Here is a 16530-nt window from a genome sequence, read left to right on the forward strand (position 1 = left end):
TTTTTTGTTAACTAGTAAATAGTAGTCTACTGCAAAGTGTGTCTAAATCATTTCTAACTTGTTGACAATTTCTGCTAGTTAGTTTTTGATACCATGTGGGTTTTAAGTTGCTTGAGCCTGCTAATGGAGGAGTCTTAATTTACCTGTTTCCATACATGTTTCATTTAAAAAAAATGTATCTTACAAACGAGTTGATTAATCTAACTGTTTAACTATTTATCTGTACCTGGAATTGTATATATATTTTTTAACAAATGTCTTCTAACTAATCTTTACAGGAAAATGCCATGGGCACCTTCTGATGGGCGGAGACATTTCACCACAGCTAATGTAGAAGGAAAATCTGTGTACATTTGCAAATACTGTGCCAAATCATATGTGAAGAATGCAACAAAGATGCAGAATCATCTGGCTAAGTGCATAAAGTTCCCTCAGCGCTCACAACAAACACCCTCTGACAAAAGTTACTACTTCTATTTGAGGTGAAAATGATGAATCAGACACCTTATCGATGGTCCTCCTGGAATCAGAAGTTTTTTTGACTCAATGGAGAAACGTCATCAGAAATGCTGATGAATGTCTTGCTTGAGCTGTGTATGCAACTGGTTCACCTCTGATGCTCAAAGGCAATGTGTATTGAAAGAGATTTCTGAATGTTCTTCGCCTAGCATACACCCCTCCAATCAGACATGCTTTATCTACCTCATTTGCTGGATGCCATCCTATCTGATGATCAGAATCTGCTTGAAGATGTAAGCGAAGAAATCCATACTTTCCTGCCCACTTCACTGTTGCTCCAAGCAGAGGAAACTGCAGTTCTGAAATACATCAAAAAAGCGTGAAGACTTCTGCCTGAAGCCCATACACGCTGCAGCGTACATGTTGGACCCCAAGTATGCTGGCAAGAGCATCCTGTCTGGTGCAGAGATCAACAAGGCCTATGGTGTCATCACTACTGTGTCTTGCCACCTTGGCCTGGATGAGGGCAAGGTTTTTGGCGGTCTGGCGAAGTACACTTCCAAGCTAGGGCTTTGGGATGGAGATGCAATATGGCAGTCGTGCCAACATATCTCATCAGCCACCTGGTGGATCTGAGGCTCTTTCCCCTGTTGCTTCCATCATCCTCCAAATCCCACCAACATCAGCCACCTCAGAGCGCAACTGGTCCTTGTTTGGGAACACACATGCCAAAGCACGCAACAGGCTGACCAATACAAGGGTTGAAAAATTGGTGGCCATCCAGGCAAAATTTAGACTTTTTGAGCCATCCTCAAGGTTGGAAAGTGACAGTGAAGATGAGGCCTCAGTCTGATGTTCAAGAGGTGGACATTGGAGCAGGTTCAGGGAGAAGACATGGAAGCCTGAGAGGATGATAACCAAAGCTTTAGTTTCTAGACTATCATTTTACTGTTGTTGAAATGTTGAAAACATTTTTGGGAGATGCGATGGACCATTGCAGATCATTCAATAATCCCTTTTGTTGTTCAGTGAAATCATCCCATGTGAAGAGTCAACTCAATTAAAGTTAAATTCGTAATTAAATCTTCTTTTTTTTTAAACTTGTTTATTTATTTTTACTTCTATTGGAAACATTTAATCATTTGCAATTATGTCTACTTATGATAAGGTAAAAATGTTTATGTCTCCATATGATATGGTAAATATATCCAGTGCAAAAACCATCTACATTTAAAATGGTATTAATATTAATATGCATATATTTACATAAATTCCCACAGAGAGTTTCCACCTCTGAATATTCCCCAAAATGTGTAACCCTACACAGGACTCCTAAAAGATAGACCCCTCTCACACGATTTTCATTGAGTCAGGTCAGCGAGGTAATTTCTGTAAGGCCCTACCTATAGAAGTATGTCAACTCTTGTAATATAAGATTCCATGAAAATACAACCCTCAAATTATGTTCGTTTTTATATCAGAAGAACTGAAATATTGAATGGGGTCATTAGCCATGAGGGTTTGGCAGGTAGAGTGTGAGACAATAGAGACGTTCGCTGTAAGCCAGACAGGCCACAGCCCAGTTGAAACCTGGCCAAAGGAGAAGACATTTAAGCCAACAGAGAAACATTTGTGCTGGGGACACTATGAAATATTCAAACCCTTGGTGAATGCATCCTTTGAATGTGTACTTTGACAACCAGTAGCCTAGCATGCCATATGTTTAGCAGAAAGAGAAGAACTGCTGCGGAACAAAGTGAGCTTAAATGACTGCCCTAGGGCAACACACCAGAGTTATCAAACCAACCAACCTATCCTGGCTAGGAAAACATTTTATAATCATGAATGTATGTAGGTATCACTGGGGTCACACTGCCTGCCCTCCAGAACATCTACAGCAACCTGTCACAAAAAGGCCAAGAAAATCATCAAGGACCACGGCCTGTTCAACCCGCTACCATCTATAAGGCAGAGACAGTACAGGGGCACCAAAGCTGGGACTGAGAGAATGAAAAACAGCTTCTAACTGCAGGCCATCGGACTGTTAAATAGCCATCAATAGCCGGCCTCCGCCCAGTACCCTGCCCTGAACCTTAGTCACTTTACTAGCTGGCTGCCCTATGTACAGTTGAAGTCGGAAGATTCCTTCTCCCTAACCAAATACATTTAAAAACTCAGTTTTTCACAATTCCTTACATTTAATCTTAGTAAAAATTCCCTGTCTTAGGTCAGTTAGGATCACCACTTTATTTTAAGAATGTGAAATGTCAGAATAACAGTAGAGAATTATTTATTTCAGATTTTATTTTTCACCACATTCCCAGTGGGTCAGAAGTTTACATACACTCAATTAGTATTTGGTAGCATTGCCTTTAAATGGTTTAACTTGGGTCAAACGCTTCAGGTAGCCTTCCACAAGCTTCCCACAATAAGTTTCTACAGGATTGAAGTCGGGGCTTTATGATGGCCATTTTGCCACAAATTTGGAAGTGTGCTTGGGGTCATTGTCCATTTGGAAGACCCATTTGTGACCAAGCTTTAACTTCCAGACTGATATCTTGAGATTTTGCTTCAATATATCCACATCATATTTCTCCCTCAGGATGCCATCTATTTTGTGAAATGCACCAGTTCCTCCTGTAGCAAAGCACCCCCACAACATGATGCTACCACGCCAGTGCTTCACAGTTGGGATGGTGTTCTTCGGCTTGCAAGCCTCCCCCTTTTTCATCCAAACATAACGATGGTCATTATGGGCAAGCAGTTATATTTTTGTTTCATCAGACCAGAGGACATTTCTCCAAAAAGTATGATCTTTGTCCCCGTGTGCAGTTGCAAACCGTAATTTGGCTTTATGGCGGTTTTGGAGCAATGGCTTCTTCCTTGCTGAGCGGCCTTTCAGGTTATGTCGATATAGGACTCGTTTTACTGTGGATATAGGTACTTTTGTGACTGTTTCCTCCAGCATCTTCACAAGGTCCTTTGCTGTTGTTCTGGGATTGATTTGCACATTTCGCACCTAAGTACGTTTACCTCTAGGAGACAGAACGCATCTCCTTCCTGAGCAGTATGACGACTGCGGGGTCCCATGGTGTTTATACTTGCATACTATTGTTTGTACAAATGAATGTGGTAGCGTCAGGCGTTTGGAAATTGCGCCCAAGGATGAACCAGGCTTGTGGAGGTCTACAACTTTTTTTCCGGAGGCCTTGGCTTATTTATTTGTTTTTTCCCATGATGTCAAGCAAAGAGGCACTGAGTTTGAAGGTAGTCCGTGAAATACATCCACAGGTACACCTCCAATTGACTCAAATTATGTCAATTCGCCTATCAGAAGCTTCTAAAGCCATGACACCCTTTTCTGGAATTGTCCAATACGGACTTTCAGCTCCCTCCAAAGATTTTCTATTGGGTTCAGGTCTGGAGACTGGCTAGGCCACTCCAGGACCTTGAGATGCTTCTTACGGAAGACTGGAAGACCCAGCCACGACTCATCTTCAATGCTCTTACTGGGGGAAGGAGGTTGTTGGCCAAGATCTCGTGATACAGTGGGGCAAAAAAGTATTTAGTCAGCCACCAATTGTGCAAGTTCTCCCACGTAAAAAGAGGAGAGAGGCCTGTAATTTTCATCATAGGTACACTTCAACTATGACAGACAAAATGAGGAAAGAAAATCCAGAAAAATCACAAAAAAATCCTACAATGAATTTATTTGCAAATTATGGTGGAAAATAAGTATTTGGTCACCTACAAACAAGAAAGATTTCTGGCTCTCACAGACCTGTACCTTCTTCTTTAAGAGGCTCCTCTGTCCTCCACTCGTTACCTGTATTAATGTCACCTGTTTGAACTTGTTATCAGTATAAAAGACACCTGTCCACAACCTCAAACAGTCACACTCCAAACTCCACTACGGCCAAGACCAAAGAGCTGTCAAAAGACACCAGAAACAGAATGTTAGACCTGCACCAGGCTGGGAAGACTGAATCTGCAATAGGTAAGCACCTTGGTTTGAAGAAATCAACTGTGGAAGCAATTATTAGGAAATGGAAGACATACAAGACCACTGATAATCTCCCTCGATCTGGGGCTCCACGCAAGATCTCACCCCGTGGGGTCAAAATGATCACAAGAACGGTGAGCAAAAATCCCAGAACCACGCGGGGGGACATAGTGAATGACCTGCAGAGAGCTGGGACCAAAGTAACAAAGCCTTCCATCAGTAACACACTACGCCGCCAGGGACTGAAATCCTGCAGTGCCAGACGTGTCCCCCTGCTTAAGCCAGTATATGTCCAGGCCCGTCTGAAGTTTGCTAGAGAGCATTTGGATGATCCAGAAGAAGATTGGGAGAATGTCATATGGTCAGATCAAACCAAATATAACTTTTTGGTAAAAACTCGTCGTGTTTGGAGGACAAAGAATGCTGAGTTGCATCCAAAGAACACCATACCTACTGTGAAGCATGGGGGTGGAAACATCATGCTTTGGGGCTGTTTTTCTGCAAAGGGACCAGGACGACTGATCCGTATAAAGGAAAGAATGAATGGGGCCATGTATCGTGAGATTTTGAGTGAAAACCTGCTTCCATCAGCAAGGGCATTGAAGATGCAATGTGGCTGGGTCTTTCAGCATGACAATGATCCCAAACACACCGCCCGGGACACGAAGGAATGGCTTCGTAAGAAGCATTTCAAGGTCCTGGAGTGGCCTAGCCAGTCTCCAGATCTCAACCCCATAGAACATTTTTGGAGGGAGTTGAAAGTCCATGTTGCCCAGCAACAGCCCCAAAACATCACTGCTCTAGAGGAGATCTGCATGAAGGAATGGGCAAAAATACCAGCAACAGTGTGTGAAAACCTTGTGAAGACTTACAGAAAACATTTGACCTCTGTTATATACCCTTTGTTGGCAATGACAAAGTATTGAGATAAACTTTTGTTATTGACCAAATACTTATTTTCCACCATAAATTGCAAATAAATTAATTAAAAATCCTACAATGTGATTTTCTGGAAAAAAAATTCTCATTTAGTCTGTCAGTTGAAGTGTACCTATGATGAAAATTACAGGCCTCATCTTTTTGAGTGGGAGAACTTGCACAATTGGAGGCTGACTAAATAATTTTTTGCCCCACTGTACATGGCCCCATCCATCCTCCCCTCAATACGGTGCAGTCGTCCTATCCCCTTTGCAGAAAAGCATCCCCAAGGAATTATGTCTTCACCTCCATGCTTCACGGTTGGGATGGTGTTCTTGGGGTTGTACTCCTCCTCCTTCTTCCTCCAAACACGGCGAGTGGAGTTTAGACCAAAACGCTCTATTTTTGTCTCATCAGACCACATGACCTTCTCCCATTCCTCCTCTGGATCATCCAGATGGTCATTGGCAAACTTCAGATGGGGCTGGACATGCGCTGGCTTGAGCAGGGGGACCTTGCGTGCGCTGCATGATTTTAATCCATGACGGCGTAGTGCGTTAATGGTTTTCTTTGAGACAGTGGTCTCAGCTCTCTTCAGGTCATTGACCAGGTCCTGCTGTGTAGTTCTGGGCTGATCCCTCACCTTCCTCATGATCATTGATGCCCCACGAGGTGAGATCTTGCATGGATCCCCAGACCGAGGGTGATTGACCGTCCTCTTGAACTTCTTCCATTTTCTAATAATTGCGCCAACAGTTGTTGCCTTCTCACTAAGCTGCTTGCCTATTGTCCTGTAGCCCATCCCAGCCTTGTGCAGGTCTACAATTTAACCCTGATTTCCTTACACAGCTCTCTGGTCTTGGCCGTTGTGGAGAGGTTGGAGTCTGTTTGATTGAGTGTGTGGACAGGTAACGAGTTCAAACAGGTGTAGTTAATACAGGTAATGAGTGGAGAACAGGAGGGCTTCTTAAAGAAAAACTAACAGGTCTGTGAGCGCCGGAATTCTTACTGATTGGTAGGTGATCAAATACTTATGTCATGCAATAAAATGCAAATTAATTATTTAGAAATCATACAATGTGATTTTCTGGATTTGCGTTTTAGATTCCGTCTCTCACAGTTGAAGTGTACCTATGATAAAAATTACAGACCTCTACATGCTTTGTAAGTAGGAAAACATGCAAAATCGGCAGTGTATCAAATACTTGTTCTCGCCACTGTATGTATATACTCTATTCTAGATAAGGCTCATCCTATATAACTATTGCTGTACACACCTTTTCTATTCATATACTGTCCACACACACACACACACACACACACACACACACACAGAGAGAGTATACTAAACATTAGTAGTAGAGGTCGACCGATTAATCGGAATGGCCGATTAATTAGGGTCGATTTCAAGTTTTCATAACAATCGGTAATCAGCGTTTTTAAACACAGATTGTGGCCGATTTATTATTATATATTTTTTTAACCTTTATTTAATGAGGCAAGTCAGTTAAGAACACATTCTTATTTTCAATGACGACCTAGGAACAGTGCTTCTACACCTGCATTGCCTGCTGTTTGGGGTTTTAGGCTGGGTTTCTGTACAGCACTTTGAGATATCAGCTGATGTACGAAGGGCTATATAAATAAATGTGATTTGATTTGGTTAACTGCCTTGTTCAGGGGCAGAACGACAGATTTGTACCTTGTCAGCTCGGAGATTCGATCTTGTAACCTTCCGGTTACTTGTCCAACGCTCTTACCACCTGCCTGGCATTGCACTCCACGAGGAGCCTGCACCTGTTACGCGAGTGTAGCTGTTAAGCGAGTGTAGCAAGAAGCCACGGTAAGTTGCTAGCTAAAATTATACTTATCTTATAAAAAACAATCAACCTTAACATAATCACTAGTTAACTACACATGGTTGATGATATTACTAGTTTATCTAGCGTGTCCTGCGTTGCATATAATCGAAGCAGTGCCTGTAGTTTGGGCCGCCTGGCTCGTTGCAAACTGTATGAAGACCATTTATTCCTAACAAAGACCGTAATTAATTGCCAGAATTTTACATAATTATGACATAACATTGAAGGTTGTACAATGTAACAGCAATATTTAGACTTAGGGATGCCACCCGTTAGATAAAATACGGAACAGTTTCGTATTTCACTGAAAGAATAAACATTTTGTTTTCGAATTGATAGCTTCCGGATTCGACCATATTAATGACCTAAGGCTCGTATTTCTATGTGTTATTATGTTATAACTAAGTCTATGATTTTATATTTTATAGAGCAGTCTGACTGAGCGGTGGTAGGCAGCAGCAGGCTCGTAAGCATTCATTAAAACAGCACTTTCGTGCGTTTTGCCAGCAGCTCTTCGTTGTGCTTCAAGCATTGAGCCGTTTCAAGCCTATCAACTCCCGAGATTAGGCTGGTGTAACCGATGTGAAAAGGCTAGCTAGTGAGTGGGATGCACGCTAATAGCGAATCAATAGGTGACGGCACTCACTCTGAGACCTTAAAGTAGGGCCGCGGCATTTGTGGAGCAATGGATAACGATGCTTCGAGGGTGGCTGTTTTTGATGTGTTCCTGGTTCGAGGAGAGGGACGGAAGCTATACAGTTACACTGGCAATACTAAAGTGCCTATAAGAACATCCAATAGTCAAAGGTATATGAAATACAAATGGTATAGAGAGAAATAGTCCTATAATTCGTATAATAACTACAACCTAAAACTTCTTACCTGGGAATATTGAAGACTCATGTTAAAAGGAACCACCAGCTTTCATATGTTCTCATGTTCTGAGCAAGGAACTTAAACGTTAGCTTTTTTACATGGCATATATTGCACTTTTACTTTCTTCTCCAACACTGTTTTTGCATTATTTAAACCAAATTTAACATGTTTCATTATTTATTTGAGGCTAAATAGATTTTTATTGATGTCTTATATTAAGTGAAAATAAAAGTTTTCAGTATTGTTGTAATTGTCATTATTACAAATAAATAAATTGGCCTATTAATCAGTATTGGCTTTTTTTGGTCCTCCAATAAATCGGTATAGGCGATCAAAAATCATAGTCGGTCGACCTCTAATTAGTAGTGCCGTCCTAATATGGAGTTGCGCCCCCCCCCATCCGCCTTTGCCTTCAGAACATTCTCAATTTGTCAGGGCATGAACTCGACAAGGTGTTGAAAACATCCCATGGGGATGCTGGCCCTTGTTGACTCCAATGCTTCTCACTCTTGTGTGAAGTTGGTTGGATGTCTTTTGGGTGGTGGACCATTCTTGATACACACAAGGAACTGTTGAGCGTGAAAAATCCAGCAGCGTTGCTATTCTTGATACAAACCGGTGCGCCTGGTACCTGATACCATACTCGGTTCAAAGACAAAGACATTTTTTATCTTGCCCATTCACCCTCTGAATAACACACATGCACAATTCATGTCTCTCTTGTCTCAAGGCTTAAAAATTCCTTACTTAACCCGTCGCCAGCCCTTCATTACACTGATTGAAGTGGATTTAACAAGTGATATCAATAAGGGGTCATAGCTTTGACCAGGTCAGTCTGTCATGGAAAGAGCAGGTGTTTTTAATGTTTTGGATACTCAGTGCAGGGTGAATGGGCAAGTCAAAAATATTTAAGTGCCTATGAACGGGGTATGGTAGTAGGTTCCAGGTGCACCGGTTTGTGTCAAGAACTGCAACGCTGCTGGATTTTTCACACTCAACATTCTCCCGTGTGTATCAAGAATGGTCCACCACCCAACATCACACAACTGTGGGAAGCATTGAAGTCAACACGGGCCAGCATCCCTGTGGAATGTTTGACACCTTGTAGAGTCCATACCCTGATGAATTGAGGATCTTCTGAGGGCAAAAGGGTTGGTGCAACTCTATATGAATATTTAGTATACTCTGTGTATATAATCCAGACTCTGACATGGCACCTGCTAATATTTCTTAATTGATTTGTGTGTATTGTTAGGTATTATTGCACTGTAGGAGCTAGAAACATAAGCATTTCACTGAACCTGCCATAACGTCTGCTAAACATGTGTTCATGACCAAAAACAATAATTGATTTATTTAGTCTCAGTCCATTCTCCCTCTCCTATAACCATTCCTCTTCCCCGCTCTCACTGGTCCCAGTCTTCCCATTAGTCAGCAGGATTAGTCAGGATTTTATTTGGTTTGGCCTCCTTCTGGAGATGCCACTTCCCCAAAATGTGAGTTATAATGCCAGAGATCAGCCAGATGGTGTTTAGGGGGTAGAGGGGCAGAATCAGGGCTGTTTTGGGGCACACTCCTCCTCGTGCATGCATTCATTTGGCTCCAGTCCAGAGCTCAAGTATGACCCTATGCCTAAATGTTATTATTTCTGTCACACAAGCTACCACAAGAGGGTTGTCTGACAAAAGCAGCACAAAGGGGAATTTTTATTTTATTTGTGTGGTAGTCCTACATATGAGATATGCCTATGAAAATGATTTCTTTTCACATTACAGCTCAATTTAGATGCAGAAATGGTCTGTTAAAGAAATAATAAGCAGGTCTACTTGAGTTTCTAAAATGGGTATAGTATTTAGGATCCATTTGTTGTTGGTGAAATTGTCTTCCTCAGAGGTAGCAGCACACTTAAGCAAAGGGAAGCACCTGCACAACCTTGCTATTATGGAATTCCTCTAGCAGGAAACAAGGAACAGGGAGATTTAAAATGGACATAAAAATCTGACTGTAGTCAAACATGTTCTATCCATCTCAAGTTGTAACGGTAGGCTACATAGCCAGAGCCATATATTTTCTGGTATTGCTTAACATTATGTAGGCTAAAAGTAAGCAATAAAATCAAGGGCATCTCCTTTCCAGACATGATGGGTGGATGGTTGCCAGAAGATACAGACCCAGGTATCTTCTGGCAACCATCCACCCTCTGCAACTGGATCCTGGACTTCCTGCCGAGTAGACCACAGGCTGTGAGGATTGGCAACATCACCCCCTGACTCTTCACACAGGGGCCCCCCAGGGGAGTGTACTCAGTCCTCTGCTGTACTCCCTCTTTACCCACAACTGCATGGTTGCACAACACCAACGTCATCAAGTTTGCTGACGATACCACGGTTATAGGGCTGATAACCAACAACAACGAGTCAGCCAATAGGGAGGAGGTAAGTGAACTGGCATTGTGGCGTCATGATAACCTCTCCCTCAATGTGAGCAAAATAAAGGAGTTGATTGTGGACTTCAGGAAGCAAAGGAGGGAACATGCCCCGATCCACATCAATAGGACTGCAGTAGAGGGTCACAAGTTAAGTTCCTCGGCGTGCACATTGGACCAACACCATTCTTGTCAATAGGGCTCACAAGTGTCTCTACTTCCTAAAGGCGTCCACATGCTTCCCAGCTGAAACAGTTCGGTAGAGTTTGTACATACATAATGATGACATTTTGTGGGGGTTTTATCACTTTTTGGACTTCCGTGAGTTTTTTTTCAGCAGTTCGGGCACACATTTTTTCTGGAGGCAAGCCAAAGGTCAGAGCCGAAGTCTACGTCCCTTCGTCTGCGATTGGTTATCAGTAGGGATTCTTCAATAGTGTTTTTTTTGTCATTCAATGAGAGACTCATTTTCATGTAATTTTTTCCCATTGAAAAATACTTCAAACATCTTAATTAGATGTAAAATCTTCAGCAAAATCATCAAAATGAATGACTGATTTCTTGACTTAGATAAATTATTTATTTTGAGGAAGTGTATACTGTGTTACGGTGTCTCAAAATTGACAAAGTACTATTGCTACTTGTTTCTTGTTTTTAAAGAGAAGGTCTTTTAAGGAAGTAAGCGAGCACACTCGTTTGGTTAGCCGAACTGAAGCATGCTGACGAACACAATGATACATCAAACTGAAGCACGCTGACGAACACAATGATACATCGAGCAGATAAAAATACAGCTGAAAACTGCCCCTTTCGTCCTCATGCTAACTACCAGTAGACACAGCAGCCATTTTAAAATGGCAGTTTCAGCCAATCAGATCCTTTGTTGTTCAACATCTTGTGCCATTTCATAATGGCTGCTGTGGCTACTGGTAGCTAGCATGAGTACGAAATGGGAAGTTTTAGAGGAACACAAGTAGTATTTTAATCTTATCTATGGAGCAGTGTGGGTAAAGGTCAAATTTGGATACAGTGGCATATCCCATTCCTGCAGTGAGGTACATTTTCAGACCCATATCTCACGCCGGCTTAACTGTGTCAATGTAGCCAGGACATAAACATTAATAAAAGAGAGTCACACACACTATATACAAGCGCCTAGTAATATATTGGGTGAACTAACAACGTATCGGCATCACTGTGCCTTCTTCAGGGTCATGAATGTAGCCAGGACAAACACATTTTCATGATTGCTATTCTCTCCCTCCGCTGAGACTAATGCCGTATTCGAAACAACTGGGGACTCGGAAATCTACAACTTCCGAGCGTTCAAGACAACTGGGAATTCTGAGAAAAAAATTTGATCCAACTGGGGAAAATAGTTTTTGAACGGTCATCCAACTCGGAAACTCAGGCATCTTTATAGCGCTCCGCCTTTCCAACCTGAAGTTCACTGACTTCATGATTTGACCTCGTTTTTTTACAGGATAATGTCAATGAATCACTACCTCACATCAGTTTCTAATTAGTGATATATGTGATAGCTTAACTCAAATCCATTAATTTGAGGCCAGAGACTTTTATGGGATGAGCGCGCAATTTATTTTCAAGCCACCATGGCCTGAAAATGACAGATACGTTCTAAGTCCAACTACAGACTGCCGTTTATGACAAACACCGGTACTAAAACCAAAGATAATCATCTGTTTTAAGTAATAGATTTTGTGACTTCTAGATTTGTTTTTATATATTTTTTTTGTTTAACCTTTATTTAACTAGGCAAGTCAGTTAAGAACAAATTCTTATTTACAATGATGGCTTACCCCAGCCAAACCCTAACACGGTCGATGCTGTGCCAATTGTCCACCACCCTAAGGGATACCCAATCACGGCCAGTTGTGATACAGCCTGGAATCGTACCAGGGTCTGTTGTGACACCTCTAGCACTGAGATGCAGTGGCTTAGATCGCTGCGCCAATCTGAAGGCCTATAAACTGTGTGCGCAGTTAAGTCATCATAAACAGATGACTATAAACTTTAATACCAACATCACCAATCTGAGGTAAAAAGGATGGGTATTTCCTGCAATTCATGTGGTGAAAACATTAGTCTTATAATGTAGTAACACACTATGTCCACCATGGGTAAATTTGAATAATATAACATAATTCAATGCCCAAGTAATTCAACACTTTAATATATGATCATACTACTTTACCATGGACAGAGTTTAAAATGCCTGTAAACGCAATTTAACCAGGCACTCTAGAATAGAGCGTCCGTAGGGTCTGTGCAGCAGGATGAACGTTTGACCACTATACTTAATTAATGTAACCATGATTGTGTTCCGATCTCAGTGTAGCTCAGTGTTAACAAGCGTAACGGTAGTGTCAGTATCTTCTGGCAAGGTGGATGTTTGTCCAAGGCCAATCATGTATGTTCCTTGCAGTTTGTATCCAAGGCAACATTTTCAAACACACGGTCATTAGTAGGGCGTCTATAACCTGTGTGACATGATGATGATGCTCATTATGCAGGTTAATACATGGCCCATTTCGAAATGTGTGTTTAAAACGCTTTCCCACGGATTTTCAGAGATGTCGGCCAAATTGCACATTAAATCTAAAACAAGTTCAGTCATCTAAGCAGGCTACCAAATTACACGCATTTCATTACAAACCATAAGACCAAATCTAGTCTATTGTGCAGACTATAATAAGATTTAAGAACTTAGAAACTACATGAAATAAGTTAGTCTTCCACTCCGGAGAGTGATCAGCCACGGGGCACTTGTTGCTTTCTCGTGAGCTGTATAAAGGAAAGGACAGATTCGTCCACGCCACGGAAACAATTATGTCTCGCGTTAACTCACCAGCATATAAATTACCCGTTCCGTCTCTCGTCGAGATTTCCTTGAAAATTTCCTAAAGTTTGAGTTCACTGTCATTAATGATCAATTATAGCTCTCGCCAAGCGTGCATGCACTGTTCGAAACAACCAACCAGAGCACAGCCGAAGCTCTTCGTGGAAAGGGGCGTGGTGAAGCTCCTGCTGGAAGAGCAGGTAGGCGGACCCAAACGACGCTCCAGGTGGAGTTTGGCTAAACTCACGAATACGCAATCAATATTGATATAGACAAATAAATTGTGGTTTATGAATATATCGTGACAAATCAAACCCCATTTATGTTATTTTGTCATATTTGTTTACTATATTTTCAGCACTCAATTACTTTCCCATCATAGGCTAACTTTGGACATTTATGGACGACTTCTGGAAAATGTATTATAAATATTGTTGTTGCAGACCTCTTGTTCCACACATCTTCAAGTCTTGTCAATGACAAGTTGTCACAGATCTGGAATACTGTAAATTACACACATAGTGGTTAGAGCGTTGGGTCAGTAACCTAAAGGTTGCTGGATCAAACCCCTGAGCTAATAAGGTAAAACAAAAATATATATATATATGTCGTTCTGCCCCTGAGCAAGGCTGTTAACCCACTGTTCCCCGGGCACTGTGGATGTCGATTAAGGCAGCCCCCGCACCTCTCGGATTCAGAGGGTTTGGGTTAAATGCGGAAGACACGTTTCAGTTGAAGGCATTTGTACAACTGACTAGGTACCCCTCCTTTCCCTTAATTGAGAGAGAGAGAGAGAGAGAGAGAGAGAGAGAGAGAGAGAGAGAGAGAGAGAGAGAGACACTGAGAGAGAGACACTGAGAGAGAGACACTGGGAGAGACACATAGATAGAGACACTGGGAGAGAGACACTGAGAGAGACCACACATAGATAGAGACACTGAGAGAGAGACACTGGGAGAGACCACACATAGATAGAGACACTGAGAGAGAGACACTGGGAGAGACCACACATAGATAGAGACACTGAGAGAGAGACACTGGGAGAGACCACACATAGATAGAGACACTGAGAGAGAGACACTGGGAGAGACCACACATAGATAGAGACACTGAGAGAGAGACACCTAGAGAGAGACACTGAGAGAGACCACACATAGATAGAGACACTGAGAGAGAGACACTGAGAGAGAGACACTGGGAGAGACCACACATAGATAGAGACACTGAGAGAGACACTGGGAAAGAGACACTGGGAGAGACCACACAGAGATAGAGACACTTGAAATGTCTCTATTCCTTTGGAACGTTTGTAATGTTTACTGTTCATTTTCTGATGTTTATTTCACTTTTGTTTATTATCTAGTTCACTTGCTTTGGCAATGTAAACATATGTTTCCCATGCCAATAAATCCCTTTGAATTTAATTAAGAGAAAGAGAGAGAATAAGGAACTTATGTTAATGGAATGTTTACTGTTCATATCACTTTTGTATATTATCTACCTCACTTGCTTTGGCAATGTTAACATGTTTCCCATGCCAAAAATCCCCTTGAATTGAAGTGAATTGAAGAGGCAAAAGTTCTTCCTCTGTCTCTGGATCAAAAGCAGATATATACTACCCCTCCAAGGCTGTTAGTCGTTACTACAGGCTAAAGACTGTTTTCTGGGGGAAATTTCAACTGAGTGAACTCAATAAACAAATGACATATTCTCTACTTCTTGCAGTATTAGCTTTTATATGTTGTTTTTGAAGTCAACCAAAAGAAAAAATGTGCCCTTGTTTAAAGATAGGCTAAGATAAAATATATTGAAATTGGGCCCACCAATTGTGCGCATGTGTGTGTGTGTGCGTGAGAGAGAGAGGGAGAGAGTGAGACCACTGGAACAACTACTGGGACTTGAATCAGGCTCAGCAGACATCTGGTTTGAGGGAGACCTAATTTGGACAGGGATTTGAGCCAGTGTGGCTGGATGGGCAACGAACAGTTTTACACAGTGCAGAGTGTAGACACAATGATTCTAGATGGTGTACTGTCTGTACAATGACACAGGCATCGGATCAGGTTGGGCAATGTCTCCACAAACACCCAAACAAAAGAAGCATCCTTCACCCTTACGCAAAACTGAGTAGTTTCAAGTTTTAATGTCACATTCACAAGTACAGTGAAAAACCTTTCTTGCAAACTCAAAACCCAACAATGCAAAAATCAATAACAATGTAATACTAGAAGAAAAAAACACGAGAAATAAGAAGATACATTTCATTTCCCATAAAATATGTCAAAATGTAATTCTATACATAACATTAAATATAGTGTAAGGAAAGTATACCCAAGCACGCTTCAGCCCAGTTTGAACAAAAAGGGAATCAGGTGATGAAGGACTTGAAAATATATGTCTCGTTAATACATTTCTGATCTATGCAGAAACAGAATGCACCTTTTTCTTAATTTTCCTGGATAGTCACCCGCTGAAGTGTCCAGGGATATGGATTTTTTGGGGGGATGAAATATAGTGCGTATTATATACATGTTTGCATATATTACAGGTTTTCCATTACAAATACACATGTGACAGCTGGCCTTTGTAACTGTACATTTCCCTGGTATTTCTAAAACAAATCAATATATTTTTGCAAATTATTTTTTCCCTGATAATGTATTGGTTTGATATTTATTAGTAACGTTTCTTACATAGGACATAGAACGCCTCATATTTTTGAACATGAAACGCAACATATTCAACGCATCGCTTGCAAGTAAAATCTCCACAAGGGGGAGCTATTTTTTCACGTTATGGGTTTACCAGCAGTAATTCAATGTATTCCAGTTGAGATCCAGGAAATGTCAAGGACCTGGAAGACAAGGACGTTACATGCAATTATAACCCTGCTGAGATCTTTTGTCTAGGTGTGCAGAGGCAGCGTGGACAATGGCCCCTTTTGCGCCATTTGCTATAAAATGTTTTTTAGACCTAATGAAGACCAACATGTGACATCACAACCGACCATGCATGCAGTTCATCACTGGATGGACACTGCTTTCAGCTTCATGTCTCAAACCAGTGATGGCCGACCAGCTTTTTGATATCAGTCAAAATATTGCACCTGAATGTATTTTTTGAAACC

General features: G+C 41.5%; 1 protein-coding gene across 1 annotated transcript in view; it reads right to left on the reverse strand.

The window, feature by feature from the left end:
• The window catches only part of LOC110490507 (uncharacterized), a 31978-nt gene extending 18389 nt beyond the window's left edge, over window positions 1-13589 (reverse strand). Inside the window, exon 1 of the mRNA XM_036944888.2 lies at window positions 13413-13589. The gene's annotated coding sequence lies outside the window, so the exon portion shown is untranslated. The remainder of the gene's footprint in view (window positions 1-13412) is intronic.
• Window positions 13590-16530: the final 2941 nt, after the last annotated feature.

This window comes from Oncorhynchus mykiss, chromosome 15 (assembly GCF_057628025.1).
Source record: "Oncorhynchus mykiss isolate SJ-2025 chromosome 15, ASM5762802v1, whole genome shotgun sequence".
Taxonomy (NCBI): Eukaryota; Metazoa; Chordata; class Actinopteri; order Salmoniformes; family Salmonidae; genus Oncorhynchus; species Oncorhynchus mykiss.